This window comes from Mixophyes fleayi, chromosome 1 (assembly GCF_038048845.1).
Source record: "Mixophyes fleayi isolate aMixFle1 chromosome 1, aMixFle1.hap1, whole genome shotgun sequence".
In the NCBI taxonomy this organism is placed as follows: Eukaryota; Metazoa; Chordata; class Amphibia; order Anura; family Limnodynastidae; genus Mixophyes; species Mixophyes fleayi.
The window spans coordinates 85,874,880-85,895,268 of NC_134402.1; the positions used below are offsets into that span (position 1 = coordinate 85,874,880).

A 20,389-nucleotide genomic window follows, 5' to 3' on the forward strand; every position below is an offset into this window, starting at 1 on the left:
TATGCTCCCCCTCTTTCCCTGTATGGAAAAGGGAATCACCTTTTACCTGAATTAAGGAGCCGGATAATCCCTCCACCTATTCATTTTCTTTGCAGCTATTACAAGTGGTCCATAGCTCTATTAATAGTGATCTGTTATATAACGGAGGGGTAATTCAAATGTGCACAGCCCTTTAAACTATTGACTGTTTGAGCTAAGCTCCAGGGCCCCATTTAAATTTGCCCATCTGCTTCTGATCATGAACTTTTATGTAAAGTAAGTCTTTTATCGCTACCAAAAACACATTGGTGCAAAAAAAAATATAACAGGATATTAGAATCTAAGTACAGTAGAGAAAACAATATAACTTCTATCCTACCATTTCTTTTTACAACACAGAAATAAGGCCCGGTAGATCTTGCTCTTCCCACTCATTTGAATACAGGGCCCAAAAACATTAAGCAGGAAATGTTAGCATAAAAATGAGAAGACTTATTCAAGAATAAATATCCATACTATTAAATAACAAATAATAGTTCATGTTTATGCCTATAATAGTTGTTATACTGGTGGTACTGTAGACATATGTAGGTGCTCAAATGAATCATTCCTACTACATGGCTAAAATAATTTGTAGTTCCTAATGTGGAAGCATGAGACATTTATAAACGTATCTATCCTATTCAAGCCAGCAAGTATCACATTGAGATATACACTCATCATGGTCCACCTCCACCCATGGTCCAATTGCACCATTTAGTAAATCATTGATTGCTCATTCATCTCTCATCATACATTAAATACTAATAAATATTTACACTTTTAAAAAGCACACCTTTGCGTTTTCAATAAGATAATTTGAATTATGGTTGGACTTTTTAAAGTCTATTTAGTTAAAACTTTGGTAAATGTGTGACATAGCCCTATTATAATGTTTTTCTAGCAAGCACTATAATAAATCCATGGAAAGAGAACAAGCGGCAGTATTGTAGCTTCTTTTCTGTTCTCTTATTTATTGTATTCCAGGCAATATATTCAGTGGACACCAGCTAAAAGAACACATTTTAGAGTAAGCTTTTCATGTGGACTTTATTTTCTCAAAGGAGAACCTGGAAATGCACCACTGAATTTTGAATTTATATTTTATAACACAGAAACACATACAATTTAAACATCAAATTGCCTTATAGAGACAATTAAATATGTAACAGTTTCAGGTACTTATCAGACCTAAAAAGTTCAGGATAACACTATTCTGTTATTCTGTCAACTTTTCTTCAAATGCACACCAGTATGCTCATTTAAAATACTAGCAATAGGAACTTTGAGAATCTGCGCTCTCTGTAGGTGAATATGTGGTGATGCTGCCATGAGGGGCAAAGGGGTATAAGGAGTTCCAACCTTCCTTTTGTAATCAATAATGTTGTATGCCCTTGGTGCAAAGATAATACACCAGAGGTGTACCTATGTCTAATAACCATATGACTAAGAGACATGGACCTTCTGTACAATTTAATTTATTATAACAATGCACATGAGGTGGTGTAATGGTATATAACACAGCTATAGTAATAGCAGTCTAAATAGACATTCATAAACAATATCCCATATGTGCATATATAGCATCTTATGAAGATCTTAAATAGTTCAGTACTTTATACTTGGATATATATCAGTATAGATGCAAAATGTCCGGGTAGATAAAAAAGGCAAGTGGTGTAACATAAGCCTCAATGTCCTGCTGATAGTTCAGTAAGTGGATGTTAAGCATAGATGAAAGTTCTGTATTCAGTAGTAGTCGAAATATTGAGGAATGTTCTTTATAGGGAAGAAAAGAATGGACTCCAGAAAATTGTATCAGGTGATGGTAATATGTGGGTGTCTTCCTTCCCCAGTGGGTATTAGGAATAATAGGCGCACCTCCCGTCAGTCCAATACGTTGTTGGTTAATGAAAGCGGAAGGCAAGTCCACTAAGGTCACACGGTAGCAGGATTACTTACCCTAATTTGGGCTTCTTTGGAGAGACACTATGGGCTAGATTTACTAAACTGCGGGTTTGAAAAAGCGGAGATGTTGCCTATAGCAACCAATCAGATTCTAGTTATCATCTAGTTAGTACATTCTACAAAATGACAGCTAGAATCTGATTGGTTGCTATAGGCAACATCTCCGCTTTTTCAAACCCGCAGTTTAGTAAATATACCCCTGTGTTTCTTTTGGAGATCCCTCCGTGTGGTCCAAAGCATATGAGCAGCCAGATGTGGAAGCCTTGATTTTAGAGTAGTAATAGCCGCGGCCACAGCTAGAACTAGTGCTTATGCGCAATCGGCGATGTAGAACAAGAAAAGGCATTCGGTATTTCCAGGGTTAGAATATCTTCGTGGCAGATGACCTGGCACTTTCAGAAATTATTGGTGTTAGTATCCAACAGCGAAACTAGTTGGATACTAACACCCACATGCGCACTAGTCCTAGCCGCGGCCGCTGCTATTACTACCTATAATGGTTTTGTAATGTGGCTAAAGTATCTATCTAATTTGGAAAGAGACTCTATATCTGGGCGTTCAGTCTGAATTGCAGGATTGTCCAGCTAACAACACACTAACTGATTCCGAGCAGACTAGCATAATCCCTGCCCAATTTTTCTAATCTGTGTTCATATTTGGGACTGCATTTTTACTCAGCACCTAGTATAATGTGTAAGTGTAAAAGAAAATCAGAGTTTTTATATGTTCTGTCCACTTGGGACAGAGCATAGACAAACAATGCATCATCTAGGTAAGTGCGGAACTGCAGAACTCCACTTAAGAGTCGTCTTGCAGTGTGACCTATACTCACTGCCGGATGCTGCCTTCCTCCAGCTTCCTTGACACCTGAGTGAGATTATAATATGTATTGTTTATCAATGCTCACTCAGAATCCCTGTAGGTTTCTCTTTAATACATGGTTTTACACATACATGCCAACTTTCCCGGAAAGTCCGGGAGACTTCCGAAATTTGGGTCAGTCTCCTGGGCTCCCAGGCAAGCTGGCATTTCTCCCGCATCCCAATCTCACTGAGAATCGCGTCAACGCGATTCTCGGTGAATCACGCCATTTTGGAGGGCGGGAGGGGGCGGGACGAGGCCAATCGCGTCATTTTGGCTCCGCGACGTGAATAACGTTTTCGCGGGGGGCGGAAGTTTCCGGGAGTTGGTAAGTATGGTTTTACATCAATAACTTTTTTAAAACAGAATGTGTTTACATATGTATGCTATAAAATATCATGGCCTCACAAAGTAAAAAATAAGGATGTGAAACATAGCTAAACAATTGTAAGCAGATACGTACAAATTGCTCCTTATATATTCCTGTAGGCCAACTATGCATCCAGAGCAACTGGTTTCTAGAACAGTTGAAGCCAAATTTGTAAAGTCATACATCCAATTCACATATAACTGTTTCAAACTTATTAGCTCTCACCAGTGCAAGATTTGGTAATGTAATGTGGGCTTAAATCAAAGAAATAGGCTTCCCGTAACTTTAATAATTGTTCTTTAGAGGTATAGTTGTAAAAAAGCTAATATAACATAACATATACATACACAGGTTACCACATAGGCTGAATATAGAGATGTTAATTAGTGTTCCATAAAATCAAAATTAACTGGGTACTAAATTGTAAGTGTAAGGTATCTCTGCTCTGCTGATTAGAGTTATGCAAATGTCAGATGTAATAGTATGAGCTAAAAAGCAGAAATAATTGAGGGTAATCAATATTGAAAATGTGATGTGTCTGAGCACAGTGAAAAGTTACATAATCTCATAAGAGAGCACAAATGCACCAAAGCAGGTATACACTAATTCAAACAATTAAAATATATATATATATATTTATATCAAAATGATAAATGATACATATATCAAGTTACCCACCTATACTGTATGACAACAAACTGGATTTAGGAATTTAATTTTATATCAAATTTAATTTCCCAAATACATATATTGTTGATATTTTAAATGTAGTTGGCTAAGTTAACTTTTGTATTGTAAGCATTGAAATATGCTGATTGTTTTAAAAAGTAACCTGCAGTGTATTTCATTCTTATTCACAGACAATAATTATATAAAAAAAATCAATAGGGACGCACACCACAATGAAACACATCCACTAAATGTGTCCTCTTGTTATAACATGTAACATACATTGGATGCACATTACAGCCTGTGAGGGACCTTCACCTGGGACACTTGTGTTTGCACAATTCAGCTATAACTGCAATTAACTTTCACTGGGATAGCTGTAAAAAAGCCGCCATACAGCTGTCTGAAAGTCCATTGCATTGGACAAAAATGACACTGGATCCTGATTGAATTGAAAACTCCGTAAATGGCTAGTGCAATATTTCATTTTATTTTAATTACCCCCTTCTAGGGTCCCATTTGTACTCCTCTGAAACCAATCTTGGTGGCAAAAAAGATAATAAGGCCACTACAGACATCAGGATGGCTCTGTAAAAGTACGGACAAAGGCTTAATCCCAAGGACAGTGATATTGGAAATTTTAGAGATGAGGCAGAAAGTGACTATCGGGATTCTTCTTGAGGACATGTTAGTTCTTATTTACTCTGACTGTGTTTGATGATAAGTCTCTTGTGATCCTTTGCGAACTGTCAGAACAGGGAAAATCTATCAGAAATACAATATTGCCACTTGCATATTGCTTACCTTTAGTGCCCAGCTGGGGGGGCCTAAGAGGATGTGCTACATGTATCAGAATGGTAATAAAATAATAAAAAAAAATATAATATTTAATAGTATATAAGGAGTATACATATATTTTTGATAAACTTACCTGATCCAGGGAGAGGGGCCTTTTATGTGTTTTCTGGGCACAGTAGCAGGTTGGCTACTGCGAAAAGTCTACACAACACCCATTGTGTCAATTACCTGGGCAGCAGTGTTCCGAAGGAAGTCACATAAAAAAGAGCATTCAAATACTAACAGTTTGTGTGGTGGGAAAAAAACGGCACTAAAGCCACAGCTGGCCAGTAGGATTGCATTACCAGGCAGAATACTAGTAAACCAATCATCATCAGCAGCAGCTATTTATATAGCGCCACTTATTCTGCAGCACTCTACAGAAAAATCATTCACATCAGTCCCTGCCCCATTGGAGCTTACAATCTAAATTTTCTAACATACACACAGACAGAGACAGAGAGACTAGGGTCAATTTGATAGCAGCCAATTAACCTACCAGTATGTTTTTGGAGTGTGGGAGGAAACCGGAGTACCTGAAGGAAACCCACGCAAACACAGGGAGAACATAGAAACTCACACAGATAAGGCCATGGTCGGGAATTGAACTCATGACCCCAGTGCTGTGAGGTAGAAGTGCTAACCACTTCGCCAACCGTGCTGCCCAATAAAATAAAAAGGCATGGGAAAACCAGAAGAGAAAAAGAGGAAAACCTGTTGAGCTGAGATGCAGCGAACAAGTAGGTAAAACAATGGCTGACAGAAAGGAGTAAATGAGGAGAACAGTGAAGAATAATAAGACATATTTCCCAACATGTCAGTTGTCAGGAGCAGGATGATGGGGCTGTGGCCATGTCACGATGGTGTTATGACCACATTACAATCTGGCATGGCCACACCCCAGAGGGTTGCCTATTAGATATCTCCCTTCCCCCAACATTCCCACCTGTGGGACAAACAAGTCAACGGGCAGCACAGCAAAAAAGAGCCCTCAAATCGTGACCGTCCTGCTGAAATCAGGAGGTATGAAAATATAACAAAAACAGAGTGAAGAAGGAGAAAACTGGAGAAAGATTACAACAGGACAGTTTAAGCACAGATGTTACAGGAAAGGGAAGTAAAGCAAAAGAGAAAGTGAGTCTGAGGTAAAGAAAATGGAAGCTATATGAATTTTTCATTATATTGGTTTAAATACAAAGGATAGAAAATATTCCTAAAACATATGTTGAGGTGCATACAATGTGTTAACCAAGTAATTAGTATGGTTTAGTGCAAATTTTGTTTAGTTTATTAACTTACAAAACCTTAAATGGAAAGCTAACCTGCTTGTTATTTGCTGAAAGGGGGCCAAAGGCAATAGAGTAATACAGACTTAAAGGAAGAGTTGAACTGTATTATGCTATTGCCTGAGTTTCATGTCAGGAGTGTTGCAAAACAAATAAGCAAAGGAGAAATAAAAGTAAAATCACAACCAAAGTATAGTGGAAATTAATGTTATTGTACAAATTCACAAGTGATAATACGTTGGATAAATAAACTGGTGGGAACTGTTTTAAAATTGCTGTTGCTCAATAATAAACCTAAGAGACTAACAAGCATGTTTCCCTCTGCAGTTATATATAGTAGTAAACACAAGATAAAAACTCCACTAAGACTCAGTCCCTCCTTACTATGGGTCTGATTTAGACTTGCACATTAGTGCATCTTGGTGCAAAAGTACATAGAGAGGGAGTTTTGGGCATTATTATTATTAATTTTTATTTATAGGGCGCCACAAAGTATCTGTAGCGCCGTACAAGGACAAACAATGGCACAATACAAGGTATAACAGCACAGTACAAGTAACAGTAAGCAGTACTGGGTGCAGTACAGTAAGGGCACTAGTTAGGCATTCCGCTTAAGGATGTCTTCATTTTAGGGACATGAATCTTGAAGTTCTACATAAAGTGGTTGTCAGTTTTGGAGTTGATGATATTTGTTGCTACTTTGTTCTGGGGGCACTTATATACTAGATATAATGTTGCACCAATTTAAGATGCATGTAACTCAGAATACAGACATGGAAATGCAAATGTGCAGACATATCTTTGCTTATAAGTAAATGCGGTATATTTACAATAAACTGTAAATCAGTCCCTGGACTGTGACTCAGTTTGTCCAACACATTAACAACCCAAACAGTGTTTGCTCAAGCTTTTAAATGAACGAAGGGGAAGTGTATGAATGTGGTCATTCTACACACATGCGCTGTCAAAATATTGCTTTTGAAAAGGACTGATGGTATGTTTTCAAGGTGAAGAATAATATAATAACTGCCAGGCTATGATACGTAGGGCCGACCAGAGGAAATTATGTTAACATGAAATGAAGGGTGACCAAGGGTTTTACCACTGGTTCACTAAGAGATCAGTAATGTCAGTTGATTGAATTAATTAAACTGTATATAGTATTAGCCTAAATATTAGTTTAAATTTAAGCATTTTACTTGCATGTATTTGTTGTAAAATACGCCAGTTGGTCCAAGTTCTAATGGGTTCAGAAAGTGTTCTAAAGATGATCGACTAAGCACACATAGCGAAACGCGCGTCGGCGTTTCGCTGGATGCCCTTCACTTACCTATTTATAAATCCTCAGATCCTTTCCTATGCTCCTATTAGACCCAAAGTTAGATGGAGTTTACATTAGGTAGCTAGCAATACACCTTATATAGATCAACGAAGATTACCTGCTAGATTACCGTGCCTCACAGATCCTTTGATAGCTAGACAGCTACGGGCATTATCTAGTCAGCCAGGAGGGAAGTTCATTAACCTATGGCTTATTATATAGATTCTTGATAATACCCTTTGATCATTTATTTATATTATCAAAACCAGACGTGGTGAGATAATTGTTCTAACGGGCTAATTTATAATGTTATATACACTAATAGGATCCAGTATAAGGATGTAATTATCATTCTATAGCAAACCTCAAACACATCACCTGTCTCCCCTCTCTTCCCAAGTCCTTTAAATGTGCCCTTTGGAATGCACGCTCTGTTTGTAACAAACTTACCTCCGTTCATGATCTCTTCCTCTCAAAAAACCTCAACCTTCTGGCAATAACAGAAACATGGCTCATGCAATCAGACACTGCCTCACCTGCAGCACTTTCACATGGTGGCCTCCATCTCACCCACACCTCCAGACCTGAAGGCAGACAAGGAGGTGGGGTTGGACTACTTCTCTTCCCACAGTGCACATACACAGTTCTACCAAATGTCCCATCACTCACGTTCACATCTTTTGAAGTACATGCTATTCGCATTTTTAATCCATTCTCCCTACGTGTTGCGGTGATCTATCGTCCCCCTGGAGCACACCAACAATTTATTGAGGATTTCTCTGCATGGCTCCCTCACTTCTTATCTTCAGACATCCCCACCATCATCATGGGTGACTTCAACATCCCCATTGATAACCCACCTTCCAAAGCTGCTTCCAAACTACTCTCTCTAACATCCTCACTTGACCTCTCCCAGTGGATTGAATCATCTACTCATAAGGATGGCCACTGCCTTGATCTTGTTTTCTCTAGACTATGCTCAGTTTCTAATTTTATTAATACACCCTTCCCCCTCTCGGATCATCACCTTATCAGCTACACTCTCACCCCCACTGCTCTAACCTCTCTACTGTCTAACTCAACCAAGCCTCCTCATACTCGTAGAAATCTTAATTCTATTAATCTTCAACAATTTTCCACCTCTCTCCAACACCTTCTCTCCCCTATCTCTACATTCTCATCCCCTGAGATGGCAGTACCTCATTTTCACCTAACCTTAGCAACGGCCCTTGATCAAGTGGCTCCAGCGACACTTCATACTACACGTCGACTTCGATGTCAACCGTGGCACACCAAAGCAACACGAAATCTTCAAAAACTGTCCCGTAAAGCAGAATGTCACTGGCGTAAATCTCGAAGCTCTAATGACTTCTTCACATATACTTCTGTCTACCACTCCTATCGAAATGCTCTGGACACTGCAAAACAAACATACTTTCAATCTCTTATCTATGCTCAGGCTTCTAACCCCAAACGCCTTTTCAATACATTTAATCATCTTCTCAATCCTCCCACCCCGAACCCTCCATCTACTATCAGTGCTCAGGATCTTGCTTCCTACTTCAAGGACAAGATTGACAAGATCAGACTAGAAATGGTATCCTCTTCCTCAACAAGCCATCAGCTCATTTCCTTCCCACTACCCTCTGACACCCTTTCTTCATTTGACCCCACAAATGAAGAGGAAATTTCTACGCTCTTCTTATCTTTCTACTCTACCTCCTGTCCTCTTGATCCTATTCCCTCGCAAATTGGTAGATCCCTGTCTTCTGTGCTCATTTCACCTCTAACTCAAATCTGTAATCTCTCACTCTCTACTGGCATCTTTCCATCACTATACAAGCATGCAGTGATTACTCCTATTCTAAAAAAACAAAACTCCGACCCAAACACTCTCTCAAATTACCGTCCCATCTCTCAGCTCCCTTGCCCCTCCAAGCTTCTAGAGAGACTTGCCTACACTTGCCTCACACGCTTTCTTTCCACAAACAACCTGTTGGATCCTCTTCAGTCTGGCTTTCATTCTCAACACTCCACAGAGACTGCGCTGACCAAGGTTGTTAATGATCTGATCACTGCTAAGACTGAACGCCATTACTCTCTCCTAATTCTCCTTGATCTCTCGGCTGCATTTGACACCGTTGACCACTCTCTTCTCATACAAACGCTGCAATCCCTAGGTCTTCAAGACACAGTTCTATCCTGGTTCTCATCTTACCTCTCTAATCGCTCTTTCACTGTTAATTTCTCTGGAGCCACCTCTGCTCCGCTTCCCCTATCAGTTGGAGTACCACAAGGCTCGGTGCTAGGTCCTCTGCTGTTCTCTATCTACACCGCTTCTCTTGGAAATCTAATAAGTTCCTTTGGCTTTCAGTATCATCTCTATGCGGATGATACCCAAACCTATCTATCCTCTCCTGATATCTCGACATCTGTGTTGTCCCGTGTAACTGACTGTCTTTCTGCCATTTCATCTTGAATGTCCTCTCGTCAACTCAAACTTAATCTTTCTAAAACAGAGTTAATAATATTCCCACCCGCCAACAAGAGCATACCTGACATTTCTATCTCTGTTGATAACATGACCATAAATCCCACCCCACAAGCTCGCTGCCTAGGTGTAATCCTTGATTCACGCCTATCCTTTGTTCCCCACATTGACTCTATATCTAAATCATGTTACATACATCTAAAGAACATTTCCAGAATCCCCACATATCTCACACAAGACACTGCTAAAACCTTAATTCATGCACTAATCATCTCCCGCATTGACTATTGCAATTCCCTCCTTACTGGTCTTCCCAAAAACAGACTCAAACCCCTAAAATCTATTTTGCATGCTTCGGCAAGACTGATTTTCCTTGCAAATAGCTATTCCTCTTTTGAATCACTCTGTATGTCTCTACACTGGCTGCCTGTCTTCTACCGAATCCAATATAAAATACTTTTACTAACCTACAAGGCCATCAACAAAGCTGCACCAACATACATCTCCTCTCTTGTCTCAAAATATCTCCCAACTCGGCAACTCCGTTCTGCAAAAGATCTGCGTCTCTCATCCACCCTCATTACATCCTCCCATTCCCGGTTACAGGACTTTTGTCGGGCTGCACCCACTCTATGGAACTCTCTCCCTCGCACAATAAGACTCTCCTCTGTTCTACAAACTTTCAAGCGTTCTCTGAAAACCTACCTATTCAGACAAGCTTATAATATTCCTCAACCACCATCTTAACCTCACTACCTTTAGCCTGTTACACAATTTCACACAAGACAACTACCCCCGGACCAACATTGTTGTGTGACAGGATCATTTAGCTTATGAGTCACCCTACCTTTGCAGTCTGGCTGGGCAAAGATGCAAAATGTATACTTAACCTCATGTGTCAATCTCCCATTGTCCCATAGATTGTAAGCTTGCGAGCAGGGCCTTCTCACCTCTTTGTCTGTTTTACCCAGTTTGTTTATTAGTTTATTACGTTTGTCCCCAATTGTAAAGCGCTACGGAATATGTTGGCGCTATATAAATAAATGTTGATGATGATGATGATGATAGATCAATGGTATGCAGTGGAGCATCCAGCGAACTTTTAAGTACACATCACGTTTTAACTTTTTTCATTTCATTTTATATTTTGCTGATATGTCAGTAATAAAAGTTACGTCTTAAGTGTTCCATGCTCCTTTCGAGATTTAGAGCATTTGTGCACCTACTAAGCCCTTCTTTTATCAAACTTTCACCAAGTTCTAATGGGTTCAGAAAGTGTTCTAAAGATGATCTTGATTTTTAACGAAGACAAGTTACTGTCTATTAGGTAATGAATGTATATAATTGATTCCTAGGGGGTATATTTCATATATTGTATCATCCTCAGTTAGGATCCTTTTTTGGTTTTAACTGTCTTTTTTGTGTTCCAGAAAAATCAATGTGGATTCACAAAAAATATTAATGTCTATTAAGGCGAAAGGTAAATTCTTTGACAGTGTTGATAGCATTATTTTGCATTTTAATTCGGGGCTCTAAACTTTTATTATGCGCCAGAGATCCAGAATGTGAAAATATGATCCTACCACAATGTAATTCATGTTTGAACTTTGTATTGATTTGAGAATAAAATCTGCCCTAGTACATAACACACTCTCTGTAAAAGAGAAACGCATTAGGCACTAGTCTTGATGAACTCAGAGGTGTATGTAAGCACACTCTCTCCATGTGACCACATCTTCGGATGTCAGTCTCCCAGATTTGAGTTCAGTATATTTATTTTTCTGCAAAGGCTCGGAAATGTGGGAATGCAGTTGGTTTGCAATGCACATATTTATAAAACATACATTTTTAGAAACGTGTCAAAGGGCTTAAGCTGTTAAAAAACATGCTGGGAAAATATAAAAATGAAGAAACAAATAGTAATTCTCACACATATGTTTTATTATGTAATTAAATAAAAAATCATTATGAAAGATGAAATTTCCTCATGACTAATTCCCCAAAAGATGATTCTCTTCCAGGAAGTTCACAGCTTATATCCTTCATAAAAAAGCAACAAAGCACAGCCTGCATTTCACAGAGCATTAGGACATCCGCAGTGGGGTATATCTGCTTTGCTGAATGCACAAACTTATTTAGATGTTTACAGCGTGCATACATATATACATTTGCCAATGTCAGTCTGAGGTTGTATGGCATCTTTTTCTAATTAGGTGCAGTCTACCCATATCTCTTTAAATCATCACTTTGTAAGAATTTCACTGGTCATTTAAGGCTTTATGAAGAGATGGTCGCAATTTACGCTTAAAAATATAAGCTTTGCTCTGTATTCAAATGCCTACATTTTAGTAAGATAAACTATATCCTACATTAAAAATGTGGGGTCCCCTCCACTAGGCTATGGCAGCCTGGGCTGGGTTCACTATTGAAGGAAAAGCCACAGCATCATCATCATCACCATCATCAACATTTATTTATATAGCGCCAGCAGATTCCGTAGCACTTTACAATTGGGAACAAACAGTAGTAAAACAATATTGGGTATTATATTAAGACAGAGAGATAAGAGGGCCCTGCTCGCAAGCTTACAATCTATGGGTCCCCTGCCAGAGTGACAATCAGCCCTAGGCCAATCATTATGGGGCTGAATTCACCACTGAGACTGGGCTCACCAAAAATATGCAGCCTTCCCCTCTGGGATTGACCAGCCGTGTGCTGAAGAGCCCTAGAATTAGTCTTCTACCCCTGAGAGATGGGTGTAGGCTACTAAAGTGAAAAATAGATGTAAACAATAATTTTGTCCATGGTACATTATAGGTCCCAGCATGACCAGGTGCTTTTACGTGTTTGGGTATGCTAGCACTTTGCAGATGGTAGCTGCATAGCAGCATTATTACAACAGGGAAAGATTTTGCCTTTTGTGATGAGATTGCAGATGTTTTCATCTGGCCAGATCATGTTTTGCAAGCAACACTGTACTGTAAACCTCTACTCTGGTTTCAGCTAATCCATTTTACAGGTCCTTTGCAGTGATATGTGGGTTCTGCATTGCATATCTGATCAGTCTATAATTTTTCTGGGTCTTCAAAATTTGGTCTTGACTTCAACAGTTCCTCTTAACTTTTTCCTACTTATTAATTACTATAGTCCACTTAATTATATTTCTGACAGTGGAAAGTCTATGCTGGAATAATTTAGATATCTTTTTATTGTCTTCCCCTGTTTTTCAACAGTCAATTATCTTTATCTTAATTTTCAAGTTCTCAATCAGCTACATAAAGAAGCACATGGTTGTTGGTTGTTGAAAGAAACAACAACTTCCTGATATGCCAGAAGTTCACCTAGATTTTATTATAATACTAATGAGTTAATCAAAAGTATTAACAAATCAGCAAATAAATCGATTTTGTGTATTAGAATGTACCGAAATATGCCCTTTTTATATATTTATATTGTGATAAAGGCTGTGGTTTGCCACAGGCCTCTAAGACAGAAATTATGTATTCAGCTGACAGTCTGCAGAGCAAGGTTTTCGGACATTACTCACTTATACAGCAGTGTACCTAGTGCACAAATACACATCAGAAGGACATATATTGTGATAATATAACAGTATAGAGTGTGATTTAACTTACATGTTTTGAAGTGGTTTGAAAGTTTCTTTTTACACAGCTAAGAAGAGCTGACAAGTTGTGTCTGCAGTGAGGCTAATTAAGCAGAGCACCTAATGAGAACTACTTTATAAAGACAAGTTTGGAGTGTCACCTGTCCATCAAGCTAGTGCTGTGGGAGAAGTTTAAAGTATTTAAGCCCAGACTTGTTTATTTTTCAGCGTGTCAATGCTGAATAAGTTGGCCGCTGTCTAGGGAGCTGGTCTCTGTTAATTTAGCATTAGGGTCACAAGAAAGTGCGTGGAACTTTATGCTATAAACTACTCTGCCAACCTGACAAAGAAAGCAAACTACAAAGCAAGAAGTTGTTCATGTGTTCATCACCAGAAAGGTGCGCCTGTGTTGCAGTGCATGTGTATATATATATATATATATATATATATATATATATATATATATATATGCATATACATATTGTAACACAGGCACCCTTCTATGTATCTCAAATAGAGCTTGTGGTCCAAATCTATTATGGTGGAGACAACTGAATTAGGGCAAAGTGCATTGATAGCTACTTGTAGTGACCCTATATTAAAATGAATTCAATTTTTGATCTCAAAGTATAACAGAGTAGAATTGCAGTGTTACACTAATTCTAAGGACTTAACTACTAACATTGCATTTAGGTGCAAAATTGGTTGCTGCCTAATTCAGTCCTGATGACTACACTAGAATGGTGAGGCGTGAACAGTCAGTCACATGCTTTTGATTAGTACCAGCTTCCTCAGGATCAGCAATAAATGTTTCTGGAAATTGTTTTGCTATTAGATGTAATTGGTGTTAGAAACTGTATAATTTTGAACCTGCACCCTAAGCTGTGTTTATAGCTTGCACTGCATTTGGCTACTATGAATAAATGCACAATAAATTAGGCACTGTGAAACGTGTATGCTTATGAAGTACTAACTAACATCCATTATATCATGATTTTAGGGACATATTGAACAGCTGGCGAGGATCACCCAGTATGACCAAAATAAATAATTCAACTTGTCCCTAGAAAGAAAGCTGCCTTCACCTCCAGCTGTCTAGATCTTTATGCTAAACACCTTGGTGCATTCGGGCAGCTTACATATTTGTTGTAAAAATGTATTTGTTCATACACTATTCCTTACAAAAGAAACATTGTATTGCATGCTGGAGATCAAATAATCATCAGGGAAGAGGGTCCTGTGCCACAAAATATACGCTTAAAATAAGCAATAGCTATACAGGCAAATTTCAAAGCATAAGCTGTTTTCTTCCATGCACATGGAAACCAGCCTTGACTACTAGATCTCTCTACATAGCTGACCATCCAATGATGTCATTCTAAATCAGTAATTGCATGCAGAGAATATCTATGCTCAAATGGAGACATACATTATAATACAAGTTAAACATTAACATTAGACAAGTAGCTGTTTCTGTGTTGTGGCAAAAAGTGCACTGTGCTGCTTTAAAGGCTTCCTAGGCCTACATAGTCATTTTTACCTGGGTACAATACTAGTAATAACTCATAAACAGTATCCAATGATCAACCATTGAATTACACATAAGGCTTAGCATTACTCATGATTTCAAGGACAGAGTCAGAACACGTTAGATAAGCATATTCAAACAGCGCTAAAGGACGTCCTAGTATGCCATATGATGTTATATACTATCCTATAAAATGTTATTGGTGACTTCCACATCAATTTCTCAAGGGTTTACACAGATACTATAAGAATAATGATCTATATTAACTTAACTACGGCGATAACTCAAATTTTAATTAGTGAGAGGATCATATCACAAGCTATTATGCAGTAATTTGATATTATGCAATTTGTAAAAAGTAATCAAGTTACAAAATAGACAAGGGAATACGCTGTGAAAAAAGATACTGTCATTCCATATTAAAATCCTGCGGTAACATACCCATTTGTCACAGTAACAGAGCCCTTGAGAATACTCCCTAGTACATCTCCCATGAGGCATGACAAATGTGTGATGCAGTATTTAGACATTTTCAGGTGTTTCTCCTACTTATTAAAAACAAGAATGTTTACTTTTGTTTTTGTTCAGTAAGGAGTATACATGCAGACCTATAGATGCTGGGTGCAGTTAGTGGTACTAAATCATATGCTGTATGTATGTTTTTATCATTTTAATTTTTTCCCCAAAATGCAAATGGTTTTAAGTTTCAATTGATTTTCCTGTGATCTGCATGCAGTACTGATATTTATATGTATTATAACAAGTGTCAATAACAACAAATACTTGTGTTTTTGTATAGTATGTACTGCTCATAATTGTGTACCTTGCTATGCAGAGCAGCAATGAACAGGAGGTACCTGCTGGTATATTTACTAAACTGAGGGTTTGAAAAAGTGGAGGTGTTGCCTATAGCAACCAATCAGATTCTAGTAAGCATTTGTTTAGTACATTCTACAAAATGACAGCTAGAATCTGATTGGTTGCTATAGGCAACATCTCCACTTTTTCAAACCCGCAGTTTAATAATTATACCCCCTAGTGTCCCAATCAGGACAGTGGGATAGAGCCCTCAAATCATGACTGTCCAACCTAAATTGGGACAGCTGGGAAATATGCGAAAGCCTCAAGGTAACAACATGTTTACACTAGGGAGTGCTTTTTTAACAAATAACTAAACACTCTGTAAATTTGACTGAAAAAGACATTTCAGGCAAACATCATTATTGCACTAAGACTCAGATATTTCCACGAATACCATTTAGTCTGGAGCAGCTTTGGAAGGATATATTTATGCGATAGCATAGCATGTACAATTTCTATAAGTTCTGCTCCATCCAGCCCCTTATCTGATAAAGGAAACAAACTCATACAAGACGTGCTGCTCGTTTTTAATTAGCCAGCTTTGAACATGAATATGCTTTGATTGTTATCTTTATCTTTATGTATTAATTAACTTTTTTATTCATTTATTAGATTAACATATGGGGAAAAAGGTATTACAGTTTATAGATTGTAGAGGAAGAGAAAAGAGTCTGTCATACTCATATTGGTCTGCAGAATTACATATACTGTACGAATAACATTTGCTACATCCATGCCTCAGATATATATTTAATAGGTTGTCTTTGTAAATGTGTAGCTTAGGATTCTAGTAATGTGATTCTGGATACTCCACTTAGCAATATGATCAGCTGCATTCAAATATAAGCAAGTAGACAAATTGTTGTTCAGCATGAATATGCATATTTGGCACTTAGTAAATTAGACATCATGCTAAATTAGTCAGGGAATCTATATTACGGCTTCAGGTTTTATGCTGTTACTGCAGATTAGTTTTAAGATGCTGCTATGGTGCTGTATAGTTCTTTACAGTAATTAGGTTAGTCTTTAGTAGTAATGGGCTTTAATTGCTTGTTATTATAGTGAAGTGAATCTTTATATTTGGTTAGGATTTTCTCCCTTCATCCTGAATCCTTTTTCTCAGCATCTGCTATAAATTTGTGCCCACTAGCTTTATCTATTTCAAATACATTATCTCCTGACAGTTCTAAAGACCAAATATATGTTAGAAAAAGAAAACATATACCTTTTCCTGTGTATGTAGATATGTAAAAGAGCATTGATACCATCTTGGCAGTCATGATAATGGAACTTGTGAATCTCTAAAACTATTTTATGATATTGTAACACAGAGCTACATTTATTAGGTCACATCTTTGTAGACGGTGAGGACACAATGTCAGGTCCCAGAAGCGGTGAAAACATAGTACATGTGAAATTACAACTAAGTGCCGGAAACCAGTCGCATGCAGTTTGCTCATTTGAAGATGAGCATGAAGATACATGAGTGCTGCTATGTGACAGTCACCCTCAGACAGATGAGGAAGAGGAACATTTGCTCTTGTCCCATGATCAGTAGTGATCAGATGACGATTAAAATTTAACACGAAGCGATAAGCCTAAATCTAGCACAGGCAAGAAATGCCAAATGTGCTCAGACAAACCTACATTGCTAATTACATTGTACAACAAAAGAAGCAATGCTCCTGCCAGTGAAACTGAAGTAAAGTAGTGATGAGACATCCTCAATCAACTAATTTAGGAAAAAATATGTAATGGGTGGAAAAGACTTGACAGTTAAAGTAATTTGGTGACATAGACTCACAAAATAAGATTATATTAGACAACCTATCTTCAGAACCCGCTTTGGAAGTTGTACCAAGCTGTGACAATGAAGAGTAAACACAGCTAGACACAACTTCTATTCAGTAGACATATGGAAAGTGTCAAAAAATGCCTACCCAGCCAATCACATCCGAGAAGCAGAATTCCACCAAATGTCCCAATTACACTGTAAATGAAAGTTTAATATAACAAAGACTAAGTTAAACTGATAACTTAATACCAGACAGTGTCATTGCTGATAGTTGTCCATCACCTACAACCTTGCAAACAAGCACCAAGAATGTTCCCAATTCACAAAATAAAAGCCATATATTATGTAAAAGGCCAGACACTACTGCAAGCCAGAAATTGTAAGTTTGCAGTGTGTGTAAAAAGTAATTTTGCACAGTATGGGTGAGTTGAGTATACACCCATTTGTTTATCGAAGCTTATGCAAATTTGTACAGCGCATTCCTATAAAAAAGTGTACACCTACAAAGTACATATATAGATCTCACACCTGTTCTCCTTAAGGTTGGATAAGGAGAATGGGGGAGGAATGGTAAATGTAAAGGCAACCCAAGTACAATATGGGTTTGTTTTCGCAATTGCACCCTGAGGAAGACCAGCGTGGAGACGAAGATATGCCTGTCAGTAGCCATATCACTTGCGGGTGCCTTATGGCTGGTGCAAATACACACTGATGATATGTCAATAGCAATAACTATCCATTTCTGTATGGCTGATTGTGGATTGACCTCTGAAGATTTATTCATTGATCGTGCCTATATTATGATTTTATTTTAGAATAAACTTTTTGCTGCCTTCATTCTTACACAATAAAAAAGGTTATACTTCTGTATTATAGAGATGTTTTTTTATTTGAATCAAACCTAGTAGTTTATGGGTTTTTTTGCTTTCAAAACCATTGTTGAAAAACTTTTCTTGTGCTTATGACCCAGATGGGTATAAGTATATCTAATGTAAGCTTGACATAAACCTGGCAAATATATTACTGGTGCAAAGAATATGGGCGTAAATATGCTATTCTTCTGTGCATTTGATTGTAGCATTTTATTAAATATGTATGCATCCAAGTCAGCATCAGTCCCTATTGGGGGAATCCAATTGGCCACATTCCTGCCGAAAGTAACGCGGTCTGCGTGCTATTACCGATATTACGGTAATAGTGTGCATTAATACGGTAATCTTTAATGCTGGCTTATGCTCACAGCTCAGGGAGCCATGATCAGAAATCAGGTTAAAATTACCGTATTAACAGTAATAGACTTAGCGCCGCGTTACTCGCGGCAGAATTTAGTTTCCCCCCATGTGTACTAGGGTCAGTCTAGGTAACCTGTTACACCAGATTTTATATAAATAATGACATGAAAAACTAGATGGCAGCCAAAATAAAAAAATAACATGTTTGTACATCTAGTGATGTTGCCCATGCTGATGATGTACATGATGATGTATTTGATTGTTTTGGGACTGAAGCTTTACATCTGATGACAATTATGAAGTGCACATTGCAAATTCCAAGTCATTTCCAAATAGTTTTTTTTATTAATTCTATGGGAAAATTATAAACCAGCCACAGCTATGAGCACTAAATATCACTGCTGGGTGTAGTAGAGGGAAAATAGGGAAAACACACAGTAGGATGTATCCGAGAGCACTCTACTCATACATGCAATTTTGTAGAACTGAGTTGACAAGTATCTAGTTGCTACTTATTTTTCAAACAAAGCTTTGCCTCCAAATTAAACTTTTAATCCCCCTCCCTAGCTTTCACCAGCTGTGATTTACTACCTGCTGCTCCCACATAGATTGTAAATGGCTGATTGGAAGTGGACAGGGCCAATCTGCTGGGATCCCACAAATCTGAGCAAAACAACTGCAACAAGATTTGCAAGAAGAATTATTTTTTTAAAAAGCAACATTATTGTGGCGCAGTACACACATTTTTATCCAAAATGTGTCTGAATTGCTGTGAACAGAATTCCCAGAGGTTTCATACAACTCTCATTAAAATCTCTCCTTCAGTTTCAAATGTAAACTTTTGTTTTTCCTTCTACAATAAAACATTTAATCTTTATCAGTGCATCAGATGGCAGGATCCTGGCACTAGACACCTCTGTGTTGAGAGCAGGTAATTTTTCACCCCTTTTCTTCCATACCCTTTAACAAAGCTACTGAACCACTTTTGGATATATGAACATTCATAGTGGCCTGAAGATATGGTTCTGGGCCAAGAAAACCAACACAAAACATAGCACTCTTGAAACTTTCCCTTCAAAAACAGTAAATACATAATAAGTAAACACAGTCTTCATAAATATATAGATTCTACAGAATTTTATTTAATAAACAGCAAAAAAAACAAACCTCTAAAAACATAAAAAATAATACTAAATACATAAAAGAAACTTAACAATAATAATATCATACGGGGAGAAGTCAGGAATCGAGGGCGTCCCCCTATTAGGAAATAAACACTTCTCGTCTGGATACCAATAATCCTTCCAATAAACGAGATATACCATTTCTCTTCTAGAAAAATAATGCATCAGTCCATACTGAAAATGAGTGTTATTCCGGTAAATCCAAAATAGAAGTTTGAGACTCATTCATGAGATAAATAAGAAGCTGAAACTCACAGTCTCATCACATAAATATTGTAAAGTGAGTGATATCTTCACCCAGAATCTGGGCACAAAATAGAGATCTTGCAATCACTTACTTGAAATTCATGGTACCTTAGGTGGA

The 20,389-nt window shown here is 37.8% G+C and overlaps 1 protein-coding gene across 1 annotated transcript in view; it reads right to left on the reverse strand.

Annotated features, from left to right (window-relative positions):
• GALNTL6 (polypeptide N-acetylgalactosaminyltransferase like 6) overlaps positions 1-20,389 on the reverse strand; it is a 1,017,111-nt gene that overhangs the window by 428,307 nt on the left and 568,415 nt on the right. The gene's annotated exons all lie outside the window — the stretch shown is intronic.